Below are 14,578 nucleotides of genomic sequence, written 5' to 3' on the forward strand. Positions count from 1 at the left end.
TTTCCGGGGCTGCCGGCTGGCGGGCCCGCCTGGCCCAGGCCCAGTGAGGGGTTCGCTCCCTCCCTCGCTCGCTCCCTCTGGCACACGCAGCTCCCGCCCCAAGGGAACTCTGCGCCTGGAGACCCGGGGTGGCCTCACTCCGGAAGCTTGCCACCCAGCCACCTCCCCTGCCCACCACATCTGGCTGAACGTCCTTAGCGTTCAAGGGCATCCGATTCACTGTGTGACCTTGACACTCCCAGCCCACTCTGGGCCTCGGCGGTCTCCACCTGACTGCTCACCACCCCAGAATGCAGCTGGGCCTCTGTGACTGACACGGGGCCTGGGCCACTGCACTCATCAGGGCCCGGGGCCGGGGCAGCCCTGAGGACGGGGGGCCCGGGCCTGAAGACCCCCATTACCCCATGTGTGAATAAAGAAAGAAGAGGTAAGCGGAGCACGTGGCTCCCGCCAGCAATCCTACCTCCTCGGGGGGCCTGAGCTCTGAGGATTGGGGTTTGAAACCAGACTGGGCAGAAAAGCCCGTGAGACTCTTCCCTCCGACGCACCTGCACCACCCGAAAGCTGGCAGCAGAGCCGCGGCTCGGCGTGCGGAAGCGCTGCGCTAGCCCTGAGCGCGAAGCTCAGGGACAGTCCAGGCCCTGAAGTCCAGCCCCACAACTGACAGAAAAAAGAAAAGGCTTCCAGAAGCTGGGGTGGGGTACATGGGAAGGGTCAGAGGAGGGGGGACCCTCAAGATCCCTATCTGCACGGTCCGACATCATACACAGGCTGAGCTGGCTCACCTCTCGCCAAAGAGCCGCCTTGGGCAAGTCACAGCGGCTTGGGTCCTTCTAGGGGTCACGTCCACACGGGAGGCCACGGGGGTCACGTCCACAGAGGGGTCACGTCCACACAGGAGGCCACAGGGGTCACGTCCACACGGGAGGCCACAGGAGTCACATCCACACGGGAGGCCACAGGGTCACGTCCACAGAGGGGTCACGTCCACACAGGAGGCCACGGAGGTCACGTCCACAGAGGAGGCCGGGGGGTCACGTCCACACGGGAGGCCACGGGGGTCACATCCACAGAGGAGTGACATCCACAGAGGAGGCCATGGGGCTCACATCCAAAGAGGATCCCATGGGGGTCACGCCCACAAGGAGGCCACGGGGGTCACGTCCACAGAGGAGTCATGTCCACAGAGGAGCCCACGGGGGTCACGTCCACAAGGAGGCCACGGGGGTCACGCCCACAGAGGAGTCACGTCCACAGAGGAGCCCACGGGGGTCACGTCCACAAGGAGGCCACGGGGGTCACGCCCACAGAGGAGTCACGTCCACAGAGGAGCCCACGGGGGTCACGTCCACAAGGAGGCCACGGGGGTCACGCCCACAGAGGAGTCACGTCCACAGAGGAGCCCACGGGGGTCACGTCCACAAGGAGGCCACGGGGGTCACGCCCACAGAGGAGTCACGTCCACAGAGGAGGCCATGGGGATCATGTCCACAAGGAGCCCACGGGGGTCACATCCACAGAGGAGTCGCATCCACAGAGGAGGCCATGGGGGTCATGTCCACAGAGGAGTCACGTCCACAGAGGACGCCACGGGGGTCACATCCAGAGGCAGCCATGGGGGTCACGTCCACAGAGGAGTCACGTCCACAGAGAAGGCCATGGGGGTCACATCCACAGATGCAGCCATGGGGGTCACATCCAGAGGAGGCCATGGGGGTCACGTCCACAGAAGAGTCGCGTCCACAGAGGGGGCCACCTGAGCGGGCTTGGGAATGGGAGGGAGGAGGAGATGGCGTCCCCCTCCTGTCTGTGCGGGGCGAGCAGGTGACACTGGAGTGTCCCCAGAAGCTGAAGCCTAGGCAGGCAGGTCTCCCTCCTCACCTTCTAGTGGCTGGGAAACGAAGTGTCGCAGCTGGGGGGACTGAGCCTTGCGTCAGGAGCACTTGGGGAGACACTGACTGCGTGTGAATCTGCAGCATGTTTTGGGGGGACAGGAGAGACTGGAGCCACCAGGACAGACGTAACAAGGGTAAGGGGGCAATCTCTCCAAGCCGCACTGGGAGGGGGGGCCCGCTCGCCCCCCCCCCCAGGGTGGCCAGCCCTCCCTCCTAGGCTATGCGCTGAAGGGCAGGGCCCTCGCTGGGGACCTTATCGGCCTCTGTGAAGCTGCCTGTTATCTGTCCGCAGAGCCAGGGCAAACAGCGAGGCTGAGGCCGGGGCTCAGGGCGGGCGCGCCCCACTCCGTCCCTCTTGGGGCCTCATGCCGAGGCTGCCACGGGGCCCAGCCCGAGCCCTGCCGGCAAGGTCACCTCCCGCAGGTGGACAGCCGAGGCAGGCAGATCTGCATCCACCACATCCACCGCATCCACCGCCACCTCTGCGCCAGAGCCACTCCCGTCCCCACAGGACTCACCGTCCTAGGGCGGCAGACACCAGAGCCCCCGTCGCCTCCTGCCCACCTCAAGCAGGGGCTCTGCCCCAGCCGCACCGCCCCAGAAGCCGGCCCGGGTCCCCCAAGGCCCAGGTGCCCCCCCCCCATACCAGCTCTGCCTGCCACAGGCCTGCGGTGGCCATCTTCTCCTCTTCCTGTCTGAATGCCCCCCTGCCCTTCGGCATCGGACTCCCCAGCCCCAATCCTGAGCTCTCCTCCCAGGCACCCCCTGCCCCCCCCCCAGCCCGCCTCAGACCCAACCACCCCAGCAACTGCCAGGAGCACAGCCAGGCCCTTGAATGACGACGCAGGACATGGAGTTTCCCAGAAAAGCAGACCAGGACCTGGATGGACGGGTGACAGGTGACCAGGAGGCCCCGCTGTTCTCTCTCCCTCCAGGCCTCCCTCCCCTCCCCCTTGGAATGTTCCAGCAGCACGCACGGACCCCTCCCCTCCCATGCTGGTCAGTGCAGCTGCCTCCATAAGCTCCAGATGTGGGACACACACACACACACACACACACACTCCCTCATGTGTCACTCACCTGGCCTATCAAGCAAGCTCAGTGAGACCAAGACATTAGAGAACACTTGGGGGGAGGGTGCAGGGGCTAGCTGGCTGCAGAACTTTCTGGAGCCTCTTGTTCCACTCCCCCGCTTTCAGCCAGGACCCCACAAACAGCCCCCTGTGGAGGGAGGGTCCTGTAGAGAAGAGCTGGCAAGCCAGGAGCGGCCTGGCTTCTGGGCGGTCCAGACCAGCAGGGATCCGAGGACCCTCGCCCGGCACTGGAGCCGGAGCCCCACCCTGGTCATCCGGACGAGGCCCAGCCCCGGCCTGCCCCCGGGGGGGGGGGCAGCTCCAAGGCCCCCACCGCGCCTGGGCTGACCAGGGGTGACCGAGGAGGGTGGAAATGTGGGGGGTCACAGCCCAGCATGGGGAGGTGGGGGGGGCTCACCAGGGTCTCAATCCGAGCCCGGGGTGAGACTCACAGGACAGGGTCAGGACGACGTAACTGGACTCACAGGGCAAGGTAACTAAAGACAACACGAGGGGTCACTTCGCAGACCAGGAAACACAGAGGCGGAAAAGGCTGGGCTCGAGCGGCCAGCTTCCCGGGGTCACCCAGCCATCTCCCCCGAATCAGACAAAGCTTTTCCTGGGCCGCCCCAGCCACCTTCCCAGCGGAGGGCGGGCTGGGCTCCCTTCCCGCCTCCTCCAGGAGGAAACGGGGGGCTCCGGGGGGCCGATTCCCACGCAGGGCAGCGGGGCACCGCCTGCCCGGTCCACCCGACCCGGGGCCACACCGGCGCGGCGCGGCGCGCACAAACTCTCCGCACATTATGTAACGCCTGCGGGGCGCCGGACGCGGGGTCGGGCGGGGGCGATCACCGGGGGACCCCTGCCCGGGGGTGCCGGGGATGCCGGGCCCGGCCTGGCGGTCCAGCCCGAGTCCGCGCCCCGGGGAGAACCGGGGGAGCGCCGCGGCACGCTGCCTGGGTATTTTTCCCCCCTTCCTTTCTTTTTTCCCTCCGGTGGAGTAACGAACACTAATTCTAATAATGAGGAGGATAATTAGAATAAATATAACCTGGAGACGCTGGGGGGGTCTCGTTGCCATGGCAACCGCGGGCGTTCCGGAGCTTCCGGGGCCGCGGCGGGGCCACCGGGGTCGGTTCTGCACCCCCCCACCCCGGGGCGGAGGGCGCGCGCTGGGGGCTCCCCGCCCCGCTCGCCCTGCCCGGGACCCCGCACCCCGCCGGCCCGCGAGGCTCCCCGGCCCCCCCCGCGCGCGCCGGCCCGGCCCGCCGCGCTCCCGGACTCGGTCCGCCGGCGCCGGGCTCCGCCTGGGACTCGGACCGCCGGACCCGGCACCGCGAGCCCCGGGCTGCTTCCCCGGGCGCGGCCCGGCCCCTCCGGCGCGCGGCGATCCGGACCGGCGCCCCCGCCCGCGCCCCGGGCGCCGGGACCCCGCCCCCGCCGGCCGGCGCCCCCTCCCCCGGCGCGGGGACCCCGGCCCCACCCCGCCCAGCCGCCCGCCGGTCCCCGGCGCCGCTCACCTCGTGCCCGCGCCCGCCGCTCCTCGCTCCGCGGCCCCGAGCCGGCGCCCGCGGGAGACGCCTGCCGGGGGGCGGGGCGCCCACGCCGCGGAGCCCCCGCCGCCGCCGCCGCCGCCGCCGCAACAGTTGTCCGGGCTCCGGGCCCGCGGGGCTCCGGCGATCGGGGCGCGGGGTGCGACGTCCGGACGCGCGGGGCGCGGCGCGGCTCCCGGGGCTCCCGGGGCTCCCGGGGCGCTCGGGCTGGTGGTCCCGCCGCGCGCCCCGCGCCGCGACTCGGCCGCCCCGCCGCCCCGCCGCCCGCTCCGAGCCCCGCGCCCGCCGCCGCCGCCGCCGCCGCGCTCCAGCCGCCGCCGCCTCACTTTGCGCCCGCCCGCCGCCCGCCCGCCGCCCGCCCGCGCGCCCCGCGCCCTCTGCTGCCCCCTCGCCGAGCGCCGCGCGTCCTGCCCGAGCCGCCCAGCCGCCCAGCCGCCGCCCGCGCCCGGCCCCCCCACCCCCCTCCGCGGCCTCCCATCCCGGGGTCACCGCCCCCCCAACCCCCGGGGTCACCGGCCCCCAACCCCCGGGGTCACCGCCCCCCCAACCCCCGGGGTCACCGGCCCCCAACCCCCGGGGTCACCGCCCCCCCAACCCCCGAGGTCACTGTCCTCATCCCCGGGGTCACCGACCCCCAACCCCCAGGGTCACGGCCCCATCCCCGCGGTGGCTGGTGGCGGCCCCGCCCCACCACTCCATCTCCCCTCCTCTCCCTCCTGATCTTCCCTTCGCCGAGGCTCCCCTCCCTTTCTCTCCAAAATTCTTCCTTCTCTCCACTTTCTTTTGTCCATCCTGCCCTCCCCACTCCCCCTCCCCACTCCCCTCCCCTCCCTCCTCTCCTCCCCTTACTCCCCAGCCTCAGAGGGGAAGTGTCTCCCATTCCCCCCCCCCACCTTCTCCTTGGGTCCTGGGTGGCCCTGGCAGCACCCCCACAGTCCTTGTGCCCCTGCCCATCACCCCACAGCCCCCTGGTTCCCACCGGCCATCTCTCGGCCCCTCACTCCCTCGCCCCAGCGCCCTGCCCATCGCCCCCGAACCCCCCTCCTGCCCCTGTCGAGGCTGTCCTATTCCTGCCAGCTCCCCTGAGCTGGTACTGGCAGGTCACCTGGCCGTCTGGGAAGCCCTTCTCTTCAGAGGGGGTCCTCTGTCCAGGCCTCCCTGCCCCTGGGGCGCTGGCTTTGCTCTGCACCCCGGCAGACCCCCCACTTTCTGTCCCATCGCCCCGCCCCCTCGCGTCTTGGGTCTGGCTCAGCAGGGCCTTTGTCTCCTCTCACCCGGTGTGGGGGAGAAGCTCCTTATTGTACACATGAGCCCAGAGAGTCCACGGCTGCCCAGGGGCAGAAGCTGGGCACGGGCCAGGTCCCCACCTTTGTGTCTCCCCAGCAGGTAGGGTCCAGAAGATGCTCCCCCTCCTGCTCCTCCGCCACTGTGAGCAGGGGGACCAGACCTTGGCAGTGCTGGGGTGCAGCGCAAGGCTGCTCTTTGCCGGCTGCTGGCCTCCGTGGCCTCGAGGCCTTGGCGGACACAGACCCCAGAGCTTCTGTTTCACTCCCGTGGGGGAAAAGCAGAGGATGGGGGAGACACGACACCCACAAAACACCCTGTAGAGCCTGAAAGCCATCCCGGGGGACCATGCGTCCCCTGAGGGTGGAGGTTCTCACTGGGGCTGTGTGGAGGCCCACGGTGGGGCGGAGTCACAGGGAGGGGTGGGGCCGGGAGGGGCAGGGCGTGGGATCTGTGTGTGTGTGTGTGTGTGTGTGTGTGTATGTGTTGTCTGTGTTGTGTGCTGCTGGTATGTGGAGCCTGTGAGTTCCTCTGTGTGGGGTGCAGGGGGGAGGGGTGTCACGGGTGTGGTGTGTAACTGGCCGGCTTTGCCAGAGCGTGGGTACCGAGCCCCGTGCGTGGAGGGTCTGCCTGTTCTCCACACGTGGTGGCCGAGTGTTGGTGTGCCGGAAGCTGGGTTAGCCCTGGAGTCTCCGTGTCCCCCCACCTCCCCGCCTGCATCTCCTCTGCGGGCCCCTCTGTGGTTCCTCCCAGGGGAGACGCTGCTCTGTCCTTCCCTCCACACAGGTGACCCCACCCCAGACAAAACTGCCGAGCCCGTTTCCTGACCGTGGGGCCCGGGGAGACCTGGTGGCGGGCAGCATTCCGCTGCCCAACCCAGACACGCCGGTGCAGACACCTGGTCAGTCCCGCTGACCCCCAGGAAAAGGAGTTTGTGGGTCTCCCCCAGCCTCTCCCCCGGCGGGCAGTGGGCTTCGTTCCGCCTCCTGCCTCTGGCGCCTGGCCCCAGGCCGCCATCAGTGATGACAAATCAACTTGGCAGCTTAACACAACACACATCGATTCTCTGACAGTTCTGGAGACCAGAAATCAATACTCAAGTTTCTCCGGACCGTAATCTAGGCACGTGCCGGGCCCAGCACCCTCGGAGGCTCCAGACCGGGGTCTTTCCTGTCCCGGCAGCTTGAGGACAATGACATCTGGGCTGGTGCCAGATAGCTTTGGTCGTTCTTTACAACCCGCGGCTTCAAGCTGGCTTCTGGGGAGACCTCCACCTCCTCCTGAGGTCCACACGATGGCACCAAGAGCCAGCAGATGGTGGGCCGCTTCCTTAAGTCCCACCGCCCAGCTCTGTCCTTTCTTGTCACCTAAGGGGCCAGCCACAGTCTTTGGGGATCTGGTCAGGATCTGGCCGGGATCTGGTTGGAATCTGATTGGGGTCTGGTCGGGGTCTGGTTGGGATCTGGTCAGGATCTAGCTGGGATCTGGATGAGATGTGCTCAGCATCTGGTTGGGATCTGGTCAGGATCTGGTTGGGGTCTGGTCAGGGTCTGGTTGGGATCTGGTCAGGATCTAGCTGGGATCTGGATGGGACATGGTCATCATCTGGTTGGAATCTGGTTGGGGTCTGGTCGGGATCTGGTCAGGATCTGGTTGGGGTCTGGTCAGGATCTGGTTGAGGATCTGGGTGGGATCAGGTTGGAGCCTGATCAGGGTCAGGTTGAGGATCTGGTCAGGATCTGGTTGGGATTTGGATGGGACGCGGTCATCATCTGGTTGGGAGCTGGTTGGTATCTGGTCGGGGTCTGGTTGGTATCTGGTCGGGGTCTGGTTGGGGTCTGGTTGGGTTCTGGGTGGGATCTGGTTGGGATCTGGATGGGACGTGGTCATCATCTGGTTGGGTTCTGGGTGGGATCTGGATGGGATCTAGCTGGGATCTGGATGGGACATGGTCAGCATCTGGTTGGGATCTGGTTGGGCTCTGGTCGGGATCTGGTCAGGATCTGGGTGGGATCTGGTCGGGATCTGGTTGGGGTCTGGTCGGGGTCTGGTTGAGGATCTGGGTGGGATCTGGTTGGAGCCTGATCAGGGTCAGGTTGAGGATCTGGTCAGGATCTGGTTGGGATTTGGATGGGACGCGGTCATCATCTGGTTGGGAGCTGGTTGGAATCTGGTCGGGATCTGGTTGGGCTCTGGTCGGGATCTGGGTGGGATCTGGTTGGGCTCTGGTCGGGATCTGGTCGGGGTCTGGGTGGGATCTGGTTGGAGCCTGATCAGGGTCGGGTTGAGGATCTGGTCAGGATCTGGATGGGACGTGGTCATCATCTGGTTGGGGTCTGGTTGGAATCTAGATGGGATCTGGTCGGGATGTGGATGGATGGGTGTCTTTGGAGTGAGGAGTGCTCCGCGGCCTCTGTTCTGGGCTGCAGCTGGGGTGGTAGGGTGGGCTCGGGGTCCCTATTCCCGACCGTTCAGTTCATCCCGTGTCCCCCCCCCCATCCTGTCCTCTTCCTCCCAGGGCTGGGCCGTGACCGCCCCGGAGCCGCCCCCACCCCATTTCTAAGCTGCAGGGTGGCGGGCGCTCCTGCCGGGGCTTTAATCCACCGCTCTTATTTACTACTTTCCCTGCCTTCGGAGGCCCGCTCCCCCGCCAACGCCAGCCGGGCTCCGGCTCACCGGGGCGGGCGCTCGGCCCAGCGCGGTGACTCATGCTCTCCCGGTAGAGCGCAGCCTTTTCAAAGGGCTGGCTGGGGAGGAAGCTAAATTTAAAGCCGGGCTTCTCGCGAAGATCACCTGCCACGTCAGATCGCTGCCATTTAATTAGAAGTGGGGGGGGGGGAGGAGAGGAGACCGTCTGCAGGGCCGCCAGGCCCTCCTCGGAGAGGCGGGGGCTCCAGACCCCAGCCCCCCCGGCAGGCAGGGGAGGGGGGCAGCCAGCGGACTCGACTGCTTTCAGGAGAGACGGAGACCTGGCCCCGCGGCCCCGCCCAGCCCAGCCCCCCTCCCCCCCCCCCCCCCGTGGGGTCAGCCGGAGGCGGGGCCGGCCTGACCCGGCTGTCACTGGGCGGCGTACCCACGCCGGCCGGCCCACACCCAGCCTGGGAGGCCGGTGCCACTGCTGCCCCTGGGATTGTGAGCCCAGATGTGGACAGCTGGACGCCGGAGTCCAGGAAACCCCACAGCGCGGGATTGCCAGCAGAGGCAGCACTGTGCACGCCGGGCCCTCCCCCCATCCCCCCATCCCCCCCCCAGGCCCGGTCCCTCCTCCCCGCTTCATCGGTCACAGGCGCGACGGGGTGTCCAAGGCCTTGTGGGGGGCCAGGCAGGTGCCCCACGAGGGTGCCAGGCTCACGGAGGGGATCTGCCACCAGGGGGCGGAGGGGAGCAGGAGGGCTTGGCTTCTCAGAGCGCGGTGCCTGCCCTCCCCCACTCCCACCCCCCCACCCCCGCCACCAGCCCTCCACAGTCTTCCTGAGGATGACCCTTGGGCGGGCAGCACCGGCCCGTGGGGTGCCATGGGAACAGTAGCCTCATGGGACACAAGCCGAGATGGCCATGCCACCGGAACCCTGGCTCTGGTCGCCCCGGGCCAGCTGGTTCCCCGGGCGGGCGGGCTGGCTCACCGCGTGTACCCCGTTTTGTCACCTGGAAGCGGCAGTGGGGAGAGAGAAGCTCCGGCCCTGGGGGAGCGGGAGGCCCCGCCCACCTCACCCCAGGTCTCCTTGGCCCTGTGTGGAGGGAGGCAAAGCCGGGGCGCCGGGCCACGCCCCCAGGGGGTGTGGCTCTCAAACAGCTCGTGTTGTGGCCCCGGGGCAGGATGTGGGAATGATTGAGAATTAGCATCATGTGAGAGAGAGTTAGGGAGAATTAAGATGCCCTGAGTCGGTAGGCAGAGCTGAGCCTCAGCGGCAGGCCTGGGGTCATAACGCTGTTTGTGGGGGGCCCTGGCACGCGTCTCTGGGTCACCAGTTATCCCCCACGCCCCTTTAGTCCTGGCAGAAGCACAGGGACTGGAGCCGGGCCACCTTCTCGCAGAGCTGCGGGAAGGAGATCAGAGAGGCTGGGTGAGGGCAGAGGTCACACAGCACCGCGGAGGCCTCTGCGGGTGGCTGCCGGTGGGCTGGCGCTGTCCCCCGAGGGGCCTTGGCTGAGTGGCCGGGTCATCTCCGCTCCCCACGGGTGGAGCCAAGCGGCCCAGGCCAGAACCGGCACCTCAGCCTGCCTGCCGGGCCTGGACAAGCCCCCAACGGCTTCAGAATGATGACGGGCCTTAGGGGCAAGAAGGACCCCTTCCCCCTCCCCTTGCCCTTCCCCATCCCCACGGCCCCTTCCCAGGCTCAGGAAGCTGAGCGAGGGCTCCGGCTTAGCGGTGCTCTGTGCCCCATGCTATCACTCAGATGCCTTCCCCGCCCCCGGAATCCTCCCAGCGTTCCTACAAGTCTCTTCCGTGCATTCTTTCCCTTCTTTGGGTGTGCCGGTCCTGGGGCTTGAACTCGGGACCCGGGCACTGTCCCTCAGCGTTTTTGCTCAAGACGAAGCGCTCTACCCCTTGAGCCACGGATGCACGCACTCCGGCTCTCTGGTGGCCCGTGGTGTCATGGACGGTGCCGCCCGAGCTGGCTTTCGCACCGCCATGCTCAGATCTCCGCCTCCCGAGTAGCTGGGATTCCCGGCGTGAGCCACCGCCCCCCCCCCCCCCCCCCGCTTGCATTTCCATGTATAGATAACGAGCCGAGACCCAGAGAGGCTCCGCGACCTGCCCCCCAGAGGGCCACGGCCGGGAAGTGGCAGAGCCGGGGTTGAACCTGGGTCTTCCTTCCCACCCCGGCTGGGCCGGGCCCTATTCTCTGTGTGGATGGGGTGAGGAGCTGAGAGGAAGCCCCCCCACCCCGCCCTCCCCTGGCTCCGTGGGAGCGTGAGCTTCCGGCTGGCTTAGCCGGGGTGCCTGGAGCTGGTTACCCGGCCCCGCGGCCCGGGCCCCGTTCCAGGCCTCTTTGATTTCTCCTAATCTACACTGTTTGGCTTGGCTTCACGAGCGACCTTCGGGATGGCGGAACCTCGTGTTTTCCCCAAGGCCAGGAGCGAAGCCTGGAGCGGCAGATTCCCATCCCCGCCGCCGCCACACCCGCCCCTTCCTCCCAGGCCACTCCCAAGCACCGCAGGCCAGGCCGAGGAGCCCTCTGTCCCAGAGCATCATGGGAATATCCTGGACATCACCTGGGAAGATGGAACCCAGCAGCCAGCGCCCCTCCCTGCCTTCCTCCCACCCCATCTTACAGGGACAGCAACACGATAAGCCTGAGGGCCCCCGGCCAGGCCCCGGGCAGCAGCCTTCCTCTGGGTAAGGGACTCTCTGAGCCTCGTCTTCTCACTGTTGAAGGGGAGTCCCCGTTTCTCTTTTGGGGAGCCTGTGACGTTACCTGGTGGAGGCCATATTAACTGCATAGGTTCAAGAGAGCCTCTACCTTGCTGGCCCCATCCTCACCCACTTGGGAATTCTCACAGCTCATCCCTCTGCCTCTTCTAGAAGCTTCTCTGAGGCCCAGTCAGGGTCTCTGCTTCCCTGAGCTGCTGGGTTTGTGCTCTGTGCTGTGTAAATTCCCGAGGCCCCTAAGGGCCTGGATGGGTCTCCTCCTGGGTCGCCCACCACACCCTGAGGGGGACCTGTGGGTTCGGGTTCAGTGGGCCGGCTGGGGGTGCAGAGGAGGGAGGCAGGAAGCTGCCACCCCCGGCTCCTGGGGACGCTGGGCCAGGTCCCCAGTCTGGCTGCCTCTGTAACGGGGCGCCATGTTTTGTTAATAAACGCCATGGACACGGGTCTCGTGCCTGTCCCCAGCTCTAATTAATTTCCACACACCCCGTGAGGCTGCCCTTCACACCGGCTCATGACCGTGAAGCCCTCTGGCTATGTAACCAGGGCCTCTCTTCCCGTCCCAGACCCTCCCCGGCGCCGTCCCTCCCCGGCCCACAGGTGGCGGGGGCTCCCAGGACGTCAGCGTGCCAGCGAGTCTCGGGTCGCGGGGCAGGCAGCCGGGGGCAGGGGCCCTGGGGGTGGCTGAGGTCCTCGAGGCCGGCCTGGCAGTGGCTGGTGTGTTGGGACACGCTGGGGAGCACAGTCACCCCAGGACGGGCCTCAGGCCCCGTCCCCTGCCTCCCAGAGAGCGGGGAGCCCCACGGCAGAGAGGCCACACCACGGGGTCCCAGGGCTGAGTGTCGCCGACAGCCCAGCTGGCCCCTTCCTACAGGGCGGGGCCCCCACGGCAGCTGTCACGGGGGGAGGGGCAGCCTGGGCCTAGGACGGCCCTGTGGCCCAGCCTGCTGTGTGCGGGGAGCTCAGGGCCCACCGTGGGGGCGGCTGCTGCGGCCCCTCCCGGCATCCGCCCGCAGCTGGGGAGAGGCTCAGAGCCGGAGTGGGGAACCGTCCATCGCCCCACACGCCGAGCCAGCTCCAGGGTGTCCCCCCCCCAAGCCCCACCTGCCCCTCCCCTCCCAGCAGGTGCCCTCGAGGCCCACCCTGCAGGCCCCCAACCACTCCCATCCTGCACCCTGCCCCATGGCCTGAGGGTGGCAGTGTGGACCCTGCCCCGTGGCCCGAGGGTGGCAGTGTGGACCCTGCCCCGTGGCCCGAGGGTGGCAGCGTGGATCCTGCCCCGTGGCCCGAGGGTGGCAGCATGGGCCCTGCCCCGTGGCCCGAGGGTGGCAGTGTGGACCCTGCCCCGTGGCCCGAGGGTGGCAGTGTGGATCCTGCCCCGTGGCCCGAGGGTGGCAGTGTGGATCCTGCCCCGTGGCCCGAGGGTGGCATCATCGTGGGCCCTGCCCCGTGGCCCGAGGGTGGCAGCGTGGATCCTGCCCCGTGGCCCGAGGGTGGCAGCATGGGCCCTGCCCCGTGGCCCGAGGGTGGCAGCGTGGATCCTGCCCCGTGGCCCGAGGGTGGCAGCGTGGACCCTGCCCCGTGGCCCGAGGGTGGCAGTGTGGACCCTGCCCCGTGGCCCGAGGGTGGCATCATCGTGGGCCCTGCCCCGTGGCCCGAGGGTGGCAGCGTGGATCCTGCCCCGTGGCCCGAGGGTGGCAGCATGGGCCCTGCCCCGTGGCCCGAGGGTGGCAGCGTGGATCCTGCCCCGTGGCCCGAGGGTGGCAGCGTGGACCCTGCCCCGTGGCCCGAGGGTGGCAGTGTGGATCCTGCCCCGTGGCCCGAGGGTGGCAGCGTGGATCCTGCCCCGTGGCCCGAGGGTGGCAGCGTGGATCCTGCCCCGTGGCCCGAGGGTGGCAGTGTGGACCCTGCCCCGTGGCCCGAGGGTGGCATCGTGGGCCCTGTCCCGTGGCCTGAGGCAGGCTGGCTAGGAGAGGTCGAGAGAGCCAGACAGGGTGACCACGGTGACACGGGAAGCCACGTGCAGGGAGGGACACGGGACTATCTCAAGGAAGTAAGAGTCAAAACTAGGGCTGGAGGTGTGACAAGGAGGGACAGCGCCCCCCGGGGTCTGGGCCCCGGGTTCCGTCGCCTTACGGAGAGCGGGGAGGCGGGCGAGGCTCCAAGCCCTGTTCTCAGAGCTGCCTGAGCCTGAGCTTCCGCCAGTGGCTCCGGCAGGGGTGGGGGGTCGGGGGCCGAGCTCCCCCAGAGCGCGGCGTCCCCACCAACGCCTCTGCTCTGGCAGCAAAAGCCCTGAGCACCCCAAGGCCACAGGCTGAGCCCGGGGCGCCAGAGCCAGCGGCGGCCACGCTGGGTTAATGGACTGCGAATGAGGACAGCCCTCGCTGGCAAGAGCTGGGCTGGCGGGGGGGGGGGCGGAGCCCAGAGAGCAGCCAGGAACATCCGGGGACTGCGCGACCCAGTTAGAGCTGGGCCCAGGAGGGCTGGCTGCAGGAGACAGATGGGCTGGGCCCAGGGGGACCACCCAGCACCCCGCACCTCCCGAGCTGAGCCGGGCAGAGCGTCCACGGCCCTCCACGGGGAGAGCACAGCCTTGTCCGCTGTGCTGACGCCAGGGCCGGGACACGGACCTGGCCCAGGGCCTGTGGGGAGACCCACGAGGGACCCACGAAGCAGCTGCTCCTTGCTGCTGTCCCTTGGGATATCGGGAGCTGTTCGAGGTACCCCGAAGCCAAATGCGAGAGACAGGGCCAGCCCTGGACCGGCCTCAGCCTCCGGGGCTCTCAGAGCCTGGCATGGGAACCACACGGAAGGACACAAAGCTCTCCAGAGTCACCCCAACGGACACTGAACTCTCCAGAACCGCGATGGAGTTCGCAGAACTCTCCAGAACCACGTTGAAGTTCGCAGAACTCTCCAGAACCACGCTGAAGTTCACAGAACTCTCCAGAATCACACTGAAGGACACAGAACTCCCGAAGGACACGCAACTCTCCGGAATCATGTTGAAGTTCACAGAATTCTCCAGAACCACAAGTCCTCCCTCTAGGGAAGCGGCCCGCTCCGTAGCTGCACAAGCCTGGCGGAAAGCAGCTGCCGGGAGCCCGGGTGTCTCGGAACTTGCAGCAGCATGATGGTTATGGGGGGAGAAACCGGAGGTGAGCGGTGACCACAGGCCGGTCACAGCCTCAGGTGGACCCTGAGGGCCACGGAGGGGCCAGTGTATTTGTGAAGAGAGTGCCAGGGCGGAGGGGGACGGGAGAGGGGAGACTGAGCGGCAGAGCTGATGGGGGGAGCGCAGATGACCAGGCCCAGGGGAGGGCGCTCCCCTGGAAAATAAGCAAGAAGGACGAGCTCCGCCTCAAGCCACGGAGACAACAGACGGTCCACCCAGACACAGGA

The sequence above is a fragment of the Perognathus longimembris genome, chromosome 1, assembly GCF_023159225.1.
Source record: "Perognathus longimembris pacificus isolate PPM17 chromosome 1, ASM2315922v1, whole genome shotgun sequence".
Classification (NCBI taxonomy): Eukaryota; Metazoa; Chordata; class Mammalia; order Rodentia; family Heteromyidae; genus Perognathus; species Perognathus longimembris.